General features: G+C 35.9%; 1 protein-coding gene across 1 annotated transcript in view; it reads left to right on the top strand.

The window, feature by feature from the left end:
• The window catches only part of UNC13C (unc-13 homolog C), a 706,632-nt gene that overhangs the window by 421,439 nt on the left and 272,056 nt on the right, over positions 1-13,137 (top strand). The gene's annotated exons all lie outside the window — the stretch shown is intronic.

The raw sequence follows: 13,137 nt of genomic DNA, 5'->3' as shown, positions 1-13,137 counted from the left end.
CCATAGTAAACACTGAGTTTAATGACACTAGAAGCTGTCATAATATTATTGGACGTATAGTACATAATACTGTGCCTTAAGTACTATAGCACAGTACATTAGCAGAAATTAGTAAATAACTGCTTACTTAATAGAAAGTCTATGCAAAAATATTTGTGTGGAGAAGGGAATGGCAACCCACTCCAGTGTTCTTGCCTGGAGAATCCCAGGGACCGGGAGCCTGGTGGGCTGCCGTCTATGGGGTCGCACAGAGTCAGACACGACAGAAACGACTTAGCAGCAGCAGCAGCAGAAGTATACTGCTATTCATTTAAAAATTTTGACCAAGATGTCTTCTGAAAAGTGAAATTGCTCAGTTGTGTCCGACTCTTTGTGACCCCGTGAACTGTAGCCTGCGAGGCTTCGCTGTCCATGGGATTTTCCAAGCAAGAATACTGGAGTAGACTGCTATTTCCTTCTCCAGGGGAGAAGTCTTCTGAAAACTCCACAGAAGAAAGAAAATATCCTCCCATGATACCTTAATTGGAAACTTATATGAATATATATACATAGCAAGTTTAGGAGAGTCTTCCTTGATTTGTAGATATATACTTCTTCAGTTCTTTTAGTCAAAATATTTGCCATAGATGTTTTTGTTTTCCTATTCTTTCTGCTCTAGGTAATTAACTCTAAATAATTAATAAAAGGAAAGTTTAAAATAAAATGGAACTTTGAAATTTGCAGGTACAAAAATTCCAATTATTCTAAATTTAAGATATTACTTAAATAACAATCCTTGAGGAATTAGCTAGAAAGGGTACCTGACTTTTATTATATTTCCACCCCCCACCCCCATGATGAACTTTTTCTTATGCAATCAGTAGCATTAGTTTGGGGAATGGTGATCATTCTGAAAAGAAGATAACTTTCCACTACCTCATGTGATTATTATCTACACACTAAAACTAAGTAAATACAGACACATTTTAATCTTAATTTTTCTTCAAATATTATTATAAAATATATAAAAAAGTTTATGAAAGGAAATTTCATAAGTATAAACTTCATAATCAATATATAAATTCTTATAAAAATAAATTTTTCAAAATGAGTGGTATCCTATTTATTGGGTGAGGAAAACAGGAACATAAGAAATCCAAAGCATAAAGAATTATTAAATAGTTATATATCCATCAATGTGTATTTCAGTTTTTCTGATGTAGGTCAATAAATTAATTGACAAGTGAAACCTTAATAAATTCTAAAAGGATAAACAACATGCAGAGTAGATTTTGCCAGTAAGACTAGTATAATTTTGGTTCTAAAATTGGACTATGATAATATTCGAAAAGAAAATTATAATTACATCTTGAAAATAAACAGTGATTTAAACATTCCAAATAAATTATCAGATGGCATATTTAAAATAGAACCAGATCAAGCAATTTTATCTCAGGAATGCAAGGATGATTTGACATTAGGGAAAAAAAATTATCAATATGAATCACTATAGTAGTTAAGTAAAGGAAGAAGATCATATATTTATGTAATATATGTAGAATGAACATATGGTAAAATTTGATGCCTCTTTATGATCAAAGAAGAGACTCTTGAAAATTTAGGAATGGAACAGATTTTCTTTTATTTAAGTTTACATTAAAAAAAAATTATGGCAAATGTTAACATGAAATTTAGGTACATTTGTTTAAGAAAGAAATAAATATCCTATTAATACTGCTGATTAACATACTCTTGAAGAAATAAGAGAATATAAATTAGAAAGGAAAAGAACTGTTGTAATTTATGAGTCATATGGATAGGAAAACTAATAATCTACCAAGCGCTCTTGGCTCACATAAGAATAAATCTTACTTAACAAATACAAGAACAATAGAATTTCTTTACACTAAAAGTTGTGTTACATGTATTACTAGGGAAAGGAACAGACAATTTAGAATGTTAGGAAAAGTGTCTCATCATGTGGAGCTAGGGGAGTGGGGGAGTTGTGGGAAGGACTGGTTTCTTAGTTAACACCATATCCAGTGTGAACTTGAGAGGATGAAAGAGGCAAATGTAAATGGTAGTAATAACAATGTGTGTGCTTAGTCACTTAGTCGTGTCCGACTCTTTGCAACTCCATGGACTGTAGTCAGCCAGGCTCCTCTGTCCATGGGGATTCTCCAGGCAAGAACACTGGAGTGGGTTGCCATGCCCACCTCCTGGGTATCTTCCCAACCCAGGGATCAAAGCCAGGTCTGCCGCATTGCAGGTGGATTCTTTACCATCTGAGCCACGCATTCTTTACCATATCTGATACATGTAGAAGAGACTTCTTAAAATTCCAAAGCACAAATCTTAATTTTCTTAATTTTGAGCTTTTTATTTTTTTTAATTTGTATTAATTTTTTTAACACCAAAAACATTTTGTATTGGGGTATAGCCAATTAACAATGTTGTGGTAGTTTCAGGTGAACAGTGAAGGGACTCAGCCATACATATACATGTACCCATTACCCCCTAAACCCATGTCCCATCCAGGCTAGCACATGACATTGAGCAGAGTTCCATGTGGTATACAACAGGTTTTTGTTGGTTATCTATTTTAAATATAACAGTGCCAAAGCACAAATTTTAAATAGAAAAATTGATCAATTTAATTATTTTAAAATTGGCAATTTCTTATAAATGTACACTGTGAGAAAAGTGAAAGATCTTTGCAGTGTCAAAAGCTGACCTAGGACTAAGGAATTCCAAAATAACAACCAGGAAAAGATAGAGATTCCAATTAAATAGGCACAAAAAATGAACAGGGAATTTATAAAAATGCTTACTCAAGAGGCTTATAAGCTTGGAGAAGTTCCATAAACTCATTATTAATTTAGTCAAAGCAACATTGAACTACTATCATATCCAGAAGGTTGACGAAAATAGATAATGCCAATGTTCATGAGGAAATGGAGACACTGGAGCCCTCATGCAGTTTTGGTTAGCATGTAAACTAGGATTTAGGAACCAGCAATCCTGATATATCTATATGTTAGACATACTTGCACAGAGAACCCTAAGAAGATATTTAATAGGATGTTTATTCAAACATTGTTTGTGATACTGAAAAGTTGGAGGTAATCTGTACATCCTTCACTGGAGAATAGATAAGTAAAACATGGTGGATTTACTCTATAGAATATCATGAGACAGTTAGAAGAAATGAGTTACGTGTTTACATAGTAACATGGAGAAATTAAAAACGTAGTGCAGAGTGAAAAAGAAGATACAGAAGGTGATATATAGCATAATACTAGTTATAAAGTAAACACACACCACAACGATCAACATTCTAATGATCAGAGAAATAAACACCAAACATAGTAGATGATCTTACATAGATCAGGAGAAGATAGGATTTTGAAATGGCGATTAAAAAAAAAGAATAGGTGGAAGAATGGATGGATTGATAGACAAGACAGATAGATATATGAATCATGCATGGTCATAATATATGTATTTGAGATTCCAATGTATTCCTTACCTCAAGTCAAAAAAATAAGTTGACTTTAAATTTCTGAAGAAAAGTATTATCTATTTGTGATATTTGGAATCTAGGACCTATCTTCATAAAACCTTTAACTGATATGAATTTGGCATCTAACAAGTATAGAACTGAATTAGATTTATTATCAAAACTTCCCTGCTTCCCTAGTGGCTCAGAGGTTAAAGCGTCTGCCTCCAATGTGGGAGACCCGAGTTCAATCCCTGGGTTGGGAAGATCCCCTGGAGAAGGAAATGGCAATCCACTCCAGTATTCTTGCCTGGAGAATCCCATGGACGGAGAAGCCTAGTAGGTTACAGTCCACGGGGTCGCGAAGAGTCGGACACGACTGAGCGACTTCACCTTTCCTTACCTGCTTCATATAGTTATACAGAAAACTAGAAATGATGACCCCTGGCACTGCATAATGTTGTAGCCATAAAGCTGTCCTATTAGAATCTATATTGCATTATATGATTTTTGTTTTAATGTGTTCCCATTTTAGAAACCTTTATTCTTTAAAAGTGTAACTCCATTTATAAATAATTATAGGCAAAAAGAAATCATTCCATGACGTGCTTCTTGGTATTTTTTTTTTCACTCCTTTAAGGTATTTGGAATATGATGTTTCATGGAAGGTTATACATGAAGTCAAGTTATCTAACTTAGAATTTATTCTTTCACTGTGTGATTTTATAGTTACCCAGAAAATCAGTGGGTCTTGAATCTTTTATTTTTAACACTCATTTTTTATTCAGATGGGTCATTTTAGTAAATCAAATTACTTGAAATTCATGAAAAGTTCAGTAAACATAAAGACAGAAGGATACATTTTCTTACACTTGCTTGATTCTAGTTCAGTGTTTCTCAAACTTCCCTGATCCTAAGAATCACCTGGGAAGTCTGACCACTTCAGACCCAGTGAAATAGGTTATCTGTGAAGAATCCTGGGAGTCCATATTTCAACAAGTTCTTCAAGAGATTTGACATTAGGCAAGTATCAAATAAAATGTTATTTGTTACTAGACCTGATTTTATTTTTTTCTTTAGGTTTTTTTCCTTTTTGATAAATATCTAGAGAGAAGGAAAATAAAGTAAACATCAATTAAAAATTAAATTGCAAAAAGTGTAATAGTATGTAAGAAATCTGCTTATGGCATATCTTTGCCTAATAGTCTGTGCTGTGTTTCATGACTTAGATTGCTCTTTCCCAGATGCCCAGAATTTATAGAATCCTTAATATAATTCCCTTTTAAGAAAAAAAAAAGTAGATGTTAGTGCTGTTACTGAATCATTAGTAAAATAATATAGCTATTAAGATCATAGAAGAGACAATATGGTGAAACAGATTGTGAACCCCTTTGGAGCAGTTTTGTCATTATTGCCCGCCAATGAATTCTTCATATGTGGTATAACATTCACATATAACAGATACTCCCAAAATACTGAATATAGTAGTTGTGATTTTTGTTTATAATACGTGTAGTTAAAACTATAAGGCTTTAAAAAAAAACACACACACACACTGTGGCTCTGCTACTCACTAGACTTAGCAAAGCAATCAGTAATTAACCAGTTTTCCTATCTGTAAAATGAACATAATGATATTTTTTCTCTCTAGTCCAAAACCCAGTGAACTTTCATTATTATATTTTTGTGAATGAATGAGTGACTTTTAAGTCCTTTAAAGGGCTTCTGCGATGGCTCAGATGGTAACAAATCTGCCTACAATGCAGGAGACCCGGGTTCAATCTCTGGGTCAAGAAGATCCCCTGAAGAAGGAAATGGCAACCCACTCCAGTATTCTTGCTTGGAGAATCCCATGGAGAGAGGAGCCTGACAGGCTACAGTTCATAGGGTTGCAAAGAGTGGGGCATGAGTGAGTGACGAAGACATAATCAGAAAGTTATATGTTTGGAAGTATCTGATAAATTAGGGCTTCCCAGGTGACACTAGTGGTAAAGAACTCGCCTGCCAGGGCAGGAGACTTAAGAGATGTGGGTTCAATCCCTGGGTTGGGAAGATCTCCTGGAGAAGGGCATGGAAACCCACTCCAGTATTCTTGTCTGGAGAATCCCATGGACAGAGGAGCCTGGCAGGCTACGTGTCCATAGGGTTGCAGAGTTGGACATGACTGAAGTGACTTAGCATACACACACATGACTAATAAATTAGAAAACAAAGCAGAAATATACTGAATGAGACAAATATGCTGAAGACAAAATTCAAGTCAAAATATCATTATTTACTGAGTGATTTTACTGAAATGAAGACTAGCTTGAAAGGCAAATGTGAAATTCTAAAGGAACTCTGGGCCATCTAAAAGGACTTTTACATGGTAACACTTTGATGTATTAAAAAAAAATCATTATGTGTAGCCTTCCAGTAAATATTGATACTGTTGTCCACATTGCTTTGATTTTATTTATATGATTTTTTTTGTAATAAAGGGTTTGTGTGTGCCCGTGTTCATGTGTACACACACAGATATTTATATCTATATCCATCCATCCATCTATATGTTTAGAGCCAGGATATACACTCCTGATACTTTTTACCATATTAATTGTTTTGGAACATCATAAGCAGCAAATAAACTCATGTAAATCAAATGGTGTTACATTAATAAAATGAAATATAATATATTGATGAGACAGTCTCCATTAAGAGATGCTGACATTTAGTAGCAAGTTTCTTTTAAAGCTCCTAATCTTCACAACAGTGTCAAATGGAAGGCATGAAACAAAATACAACAAACTATCCATTGTTCTAACTTTATAATACATATGCAATTTAACCACCACCCGTAACTGATGTCTGTTCACATACGTAATCAGCAAAGGCAGAATAGGCTGTTAGAATCTGGTAATCCAATTTCCCTCACTGTATGCAGAGCAAGTTAAAGGATAATGGAATCTCACATAGAAATGAATTGGTTCCTTTTTACGTTTCATTGCTTGCCGGGGTCCAGCCCCGGTGGATTCAGGGTAATTCGGAGGTGGGGACAGAATCGGCGTCCTAGGAAAAATCTTAATTACAGATATATAGAGAGATTAGAAATGGATAGTGTAGTAGGAAAATTAGTGGAGAAAAGAGGCTGAATAACTTGGTTTACGTGGAATAGCATCCATGCTGCAGATGGGAATTCAGCCAGAAAAACGGGGAGCAAGAAAGAAACGACATGGGGGAATCAGTCTTTTCAGAAACTGATCCGATTTCTTTATTTTTCAGGTTTGTTTATATACCTTTTGTTATACATAGAATGAATACAGAGTCACAAAACGGGGTCAGCAGACCTGACCCTTGTCACAATCAGGTGCTTCATATAAAATTATACAAAGGTCTTATGGGTTTTACATCATCTTCTGGCTATGAGGCCTGCTGACATTTTATGGCGCTTTCTGATAACGGTCAGTTAACCAGAAAACTTATTTTTTCCAGGGGTGATTTTTTCTTAAACCAAGCGCCACCCTCCAAATAAAGTTGCATTCCTATAGGGTGAGGGTGTAGTGGATTACAACTAAGAAAGGAATTTACTTAGCCTAAGGTTTAACATGATTAATCTTAAAGGTTAATACTTATTTCTCCTATATGCTAGTTATATTCATTATAAGGGCAAGGAATATGGAAATTTAGCAGCAAATATTGGCTCAACAAATGAAAACCCTTCACCATTGTTCCCCTTAAGATCTATTTAGTCTTAAGATAGTGATAAAGTTACATTTTTATATAGCAAGGACACAGTGATTTATAACAAAGTACAGTGATCTATAACAAAAGAAAATTCATTAACTCAAAAAGTCTAGTATTGCTAACATCAAAAACTACTATATTTCCTTTTCTATATTCCAAATACATTGATTAATATATTCCCAGGTGCCTAAGGATATGGAGGCCTGGCGGCAATCACTGACTCAATGAGAAAAGCCCTATGCTAATACTCCAAACTCTCTGTGCTGTTTATGGTTGAGAGGTTGTCACACAAGCTAGTCTGTCAGCAGAGAGGTTTGACCTGAGACACCCTTGTCACACCCAGGGCAGGGAATTAGCAGTAATTATTGGCACAATAAATGAAAAACCCTTCACCAATATAATTCCTAATCAACCCACTATACTATACTAATAATTTTCTAACTTTTCAAAAGAGTCTGTATATAGAAAGTTTAAAGCATCTCGTGCCTCTCATGGTTGGGAGGCTGTAAACAATCACATGTGGCCGGACGAACCTGATCAGGGAGGCTAGAGGACCTCCAAAGGAATTTCTAAGTTGAAACACTCTTGTCATGCCCAGGAATTTTTATTAACTGGAGCTGCAAGTTAACTCCTTCTCCGAGAGAAATGGTTATGGGGAGAGCCCCCCGTAAAGTTGGAGGTGTAGGTGAGAGCATGAAACAAGACTCTGGTTTTGGGGTTGAATGCTCGGGAACAGGGGGTTTCTTGAGGCTTGATCATGCCTTTGCATAAGCCAGGCCTCCTTCCTCATGACCTTTGCCATGGGCGGAGTTCCTCACGCTGGCCCCTGGCAATTGCTGCATTTTATTTTCCTCAAATGTACTACATGGCTCTCCACAGAGAGGTTTGGTTCTTTACCATGTTTAAAATATCTTATTAAAAATTCAGTTTTTATTCCATTTTATTCCTTTTAAAATTTCATCGGATAAAAGTATCAAACTTTAGTTACTTGCTTATTCTGGCACTGGTGAAAGCAGCCGAAAGGAAGCATTCTATATTACATGGAAGATTGATTCTGAGTTCTCTGTCCCATATGGAGAAAAGGATTTAGAAGTTATACATTCATTCACAAGTATTCAGTAACTAAAATTTGTTGAATTTTTGTTATGTTCCAGGCACTGTTAGAATAAGGAAAAGAGCAGTAACAAGAATAAGGAAAAGGACAGTGAACAGCCATCCTTCTCATGGGGTTCACAGTCTAGCCAGAGAGGGAGATACTAAAAAATAACTAAACCAATAACTAAAGTGTCAGGTTTTCTGAAGGGAATATACATTGTGCTGTTGGAATATAAAGTAGAAAGAACCATCCTAGTCTTAGATGCCGAAAAGAATATAGCTTATAAAAATGTGATTTCCAGATACCCACAGAAGATCATTCTCTGGAGGTATTAATTCTAGAAGCATGTATCCAGAAACAGCAGGGAAGTATTTCAAGGTAAAAAATAATAAAGCATTCTCTTAACTTTTGTTCAAAATCGCATACAGTAGGCAGTATCTGGAGTACTGTAAGATGTTTCTATTTTTCATCTCAGCAAAAGAGATAAAATAGACTCATTTTTGTTGGGCTTCAGTTACCTGCATCTACTGATATTATCTTAACAAGGTCACCAAGTATATAGACTTTGCCTAAACTAATGAGAGACTGTCTACTCTTCTTTTACTCGACCTCTCAATAACATTTGTGACTGTTGGCTACTCCATCTTTTCTGAAATGCTATTTTCTAAGTGGTTAATGGCCATCTGTGTTTTTTCCCCCCATCTTCAGGGGCTGCTCCACTTCAAACATTTTAGCACACCCCTTCGTCTGCTAGGTCTTTAAATGTGGATCCCAGGGCTCTGGTCTTGACTCTTACTCCCTGGCTGCACTTAATGATTCAGCCAAGTGCTTCCAACACAAGGTTTTTGTGTTTGGGGATCACAAATATGTTGGGGAAAAAAACCTGTTGGGATCACATCAACCTATTGGGGAAAAACAGCTTGTGTGTGGGCTGGGATGAAGGAGGTAGATCCTTTTTCAGTTCTGGGAACAGTTCTCCTAATTTCTAGAGATGAATAGATGGTCCTGCCTGCCTTATATCAGCGAAGGATCTTGCTTTGACGTAAGTGATTGTCTTAGGAAGAAATAAAGTTTTGAAATCACATACATCTGTATTCAAATAAAACCTTGTCCCCACCATCAACTTAGAAAGATATTAGTCTTGGGCAAGTTACGTAATTCCTCAAAGTGTCAATTTATTCATTTGGCAAAAGGGGATAATAACACATCTCACAGGATTGCTGTGAGGATTAAATGTGATAGTGCTTGTGAATCACCTTACTCATAGGTATTCAAAAGATCTTTTTTTTCTTTTATTATAACTTTTTATTGAAATATAATTGACATATGACATTATTATACATATAAACATTGTTTATAAAATACTGATTTAATATTCATATATATTGCAAAATGATCACTACAGTAAGTCCAGTTAACCTCTGTAACTCTGAAGAGCTACAAAAACTTTTTTTTTCTGGTGATGAGGACCTTTAAGATTTCTTTTCTTTTGTTGTTGTTCAGTCGCTAAGTTGTATCTCTTGGCCAATCCAATATAATATAATGTCATTGGTAATACTGACAGTTACTTCTTCCTTTCAAATTTGGGTGTGCCTTTTATTTCTTTTTATTGCCTAATTGTTCTGGCTAGCACTGCCAATACTGTGGTGAATAAAAGTGGTGAGTATAAGCATTTTTGTCTTGTTCCTGATCTTAGAGGAAAACTTTCATTGAGTATGATGTTAGTTGTGGGTTTGTTATATATGACCTTCATTATGTTGATATACATTCCCTCTATACCCAATTCATTGAAACTTTTATCATAAATGCATGTTGAATTTTGTCAAATACATCTTCTGGATCTGTTGAGATGATTGTATGATTTTTATCATTTGTTTTTTTAATGTGGTGTATCATTTTAATTGACTTGCAGATACTGAACCATACTTGCACCCCTGGGATATTCTACTTGCTTTTGGTATATGATCCTTTTAATGTATTGTTGACTTCCATTTGCGAATAATTTTTTGAGGATTTTTTGTTTCTATTTTTGTTCCTCAGGAATATTTGCCTGTAATTTTCTTTTCTCATGGTAAGAGAATGAGGGTGTATTTCTATCTTTTATCTATACAGTGAAGTGCAAGGGTGATAGTCTGCAGAAGCTGTTTCTTCAAATGGTAGAGTCTCATGGGACTGAAGAATGCCATTTTCACTGGCCTGCAGAGCCAGATGATCAGGGACATATTTGATTCTACTTCTTAAAAATCAGGGTTCCAGACATGTATAAAAGGGGGATATTAAAGCTGTGGAACATAGGAGAGGAAAAGCATGAGGGTGGCACCTGCCAGAGTAAGAGAAAATAAAGGTCTCTAGTAAGAAAATAAAGATGGTAACCACTAGCTTTAGCAAGGCAGACGAAGAGCACAAATGTGGTGCCCCACTGTTTAGAGGATAAAAATGGCACCCACTGGAGGAAAAATAGCACCTACCAGCTTTAGCAAGTGAGAATATACAAGTGGCACCCACCAGCGCCTCCATTCCCAGATAGTATCCAAACAGTTCCTAACACTCTGAGATTAGCAAGTGGATCTCATTGACATAAAGTCTGGATGTTTTTCAAAAGCTGCCTCTGTGCTGGGTCTTTGGATGAATGAGTTTGTACAAAAACCCTTCAAAAATCATTTCTCAGTTTGCTGTAACCCTTCGCTTAGCCCATGGACTTGAGTCCTATCAGTTTTCAAAGCCAGATATTACGGGGGCTCCCCTATCAAGTGCAGCTCTTCAAGTTGTGGGGCCTGATGTGAGGTATGAACCCTTCATTCCTCAGAGAGAAGCTCCATGTTTGTGAGTTCCCTGATGATTGTGGGTCACTGGGCTGGCAGGTAGTGTTTGCCCTCAGTTTAGTGAGATTGTATCCTAGCCTCTCTACCTGTCTCAGTGTGATCCTTTTCTCCTTTGTGGAGGTGAGAGAGCTACTTTGGCAGTTTTCGAGTCTTTCTCAGAGAAATTTGTTTCATATGTAACTTATTGATGCAGTGTGTCAGTGAGAAAAAGTAATTTCAGGATCTTCCTACGTCATCAACTTGCACTGCTCTTAGGTCATCCTTTTTTAAAAAATTCTGTCTGCAGAGTTGGCCCTTGAACAACATGGGTTTGAACTGCATAGGTCTTCTTAAGCACAGATTTTTTTTTTTCAATAAATGCATACTCCTTTATTTGTTTTCTTTCATTGAATTTTTTATTGTAGTACTGTCACATTGCAAGGTTCTGTTAGTTTCTTGCTCTACAGCAAAATGAATCAGTCATATGTATACATATATCCACTCTTTTTTTCTCAGTTTCCTTCCCATCTAGGTCATCACAAAGCATTGAGTTCCCTGTGCTATATAGTAGCTTCACATTAGTAATCTATTTTATACCTAGTACCATAAATATATCAATCCTAATCTACTGATTCATCCTACCCTCTCTTCCCCTCTTTGTAACCATTTTTGTTCTCTACATCCGTGACTCTATTTCTGCTTTACAAATAAGTTTATCTCTACTGTTTTTTTCTAGTTTTACATATAAGAAATATTGTATGACATTTTATTCTCTTTCTGAGTTACTTTACTCTGTATGATAATCTCTGGGTCCATCCATGTCTCTGCAAATTATGGCCAAGTAATATTCCATGGTATATATCTATCACATCTTCTTTATCCATCCTTTGTCAATGAACATTTAGGTTGCTTCCATAGGTCATATGATAGCTCTGGTTTTAGTTTTTAAAGGAACCTCCATACTATTATCCCCAGTGGCTATATCAATTTACATTCCCACCAACAATGTAGGAGGGTCCTCTTTCCTCCACATCCTCTCTAGCATTTATTGTTTGTAAATGTTTTGATGATGGTCATTATGAATAATGTGAGGTGATATGTCATTGTAGCTTTGATTTGCATTTTTCTCATAATTAGAGAAGGCAAACATCTTTTCATTTGTTTCTTGGCCATCTGTATGTCTTTTTTGGAGAAATGTTTATTCAGACCTTCTGCTCATTTTTTGGTTGCATTGTTTGTTTGCCTTTTATAATAAGCTGCATAAGCTATTTGTATATTTGAAGATTAATCCCTTGTCAGTTGCTTCATTTGCAATATATTTTTTTCCCATTCTGAGGGTTGTCTTTTTGTTATGTTTGTGGTTTCTGTTGTTGTATAGAAGCTTTGTGTGTGTGTGTAGATGCGTTTAATTTCAATTGCGTCCCATTTAGTATTATAGGATCTGCAGTTGTTTAATCCATGAATGTAAAACTGCCAATAGGAGGGCTGACATTAAAGTTATAGGAGGTTTTTTGACTGTGAAGGGGACAGGAACCCTTAATCCCTGCATTGTTCAAGGATCAACTATACTTGTGCATAATTTACTGATGGAAGCAGGAGTTTGTGCTATAGCAGCATGCACTAAAACACAGTAGTTGGTTCATTGCCTCCTTTACTCGGTCTGACTGCTTGCTCTATAAGGAAGGAGGAGATTACAACACACAAAATACCCAGTTTGCTGGACCCATCAGGCTTACTCTGAAATGTATATGCAATTTCTCTCTATCTGCTCACAAAGCATCTTTCAGGTATTTGGAAGCACTGGGATATACTCTGTAATTAAGCTTGACACTGAAACCCATCAAAACCATTTTAAAGATATTGTCTTCATACGTGCTTTCTAGATATAAATATGTGCTTTCTAGATATAGATACACAGACATACATGTATACAGATATGTGCATCATCCCCTTTCTTGTTCAGTCATTCAGTCCTGTCTGATTCTTTGCAACCCCATGGACTGCAGCACCCCGAGCTTCCCTGTGTTTTAGTATCTCCC

This window comes from Ovis aries, chromosome 7, assembly GCF_016772045.2.
Source record: "Ovis aries strain OAR_USU_Benz2616 breed Rambouillet chromosome 7, ARS-UI_Ramb_v3.0, whole genome shotgun sequence".
NCBI classification, from domain to species: domain Eukaryota; kingdom Metazoa; phylum Chordata; class Mammalia; order Artiodactyla; family Bovidae; genus Ovis; species Ovis aries.
The sequence above is the reverse complement of the archived record's forward strand: the minus strand, read 5'-3'. Positions and strand labels throughout refer to the sequence as shown.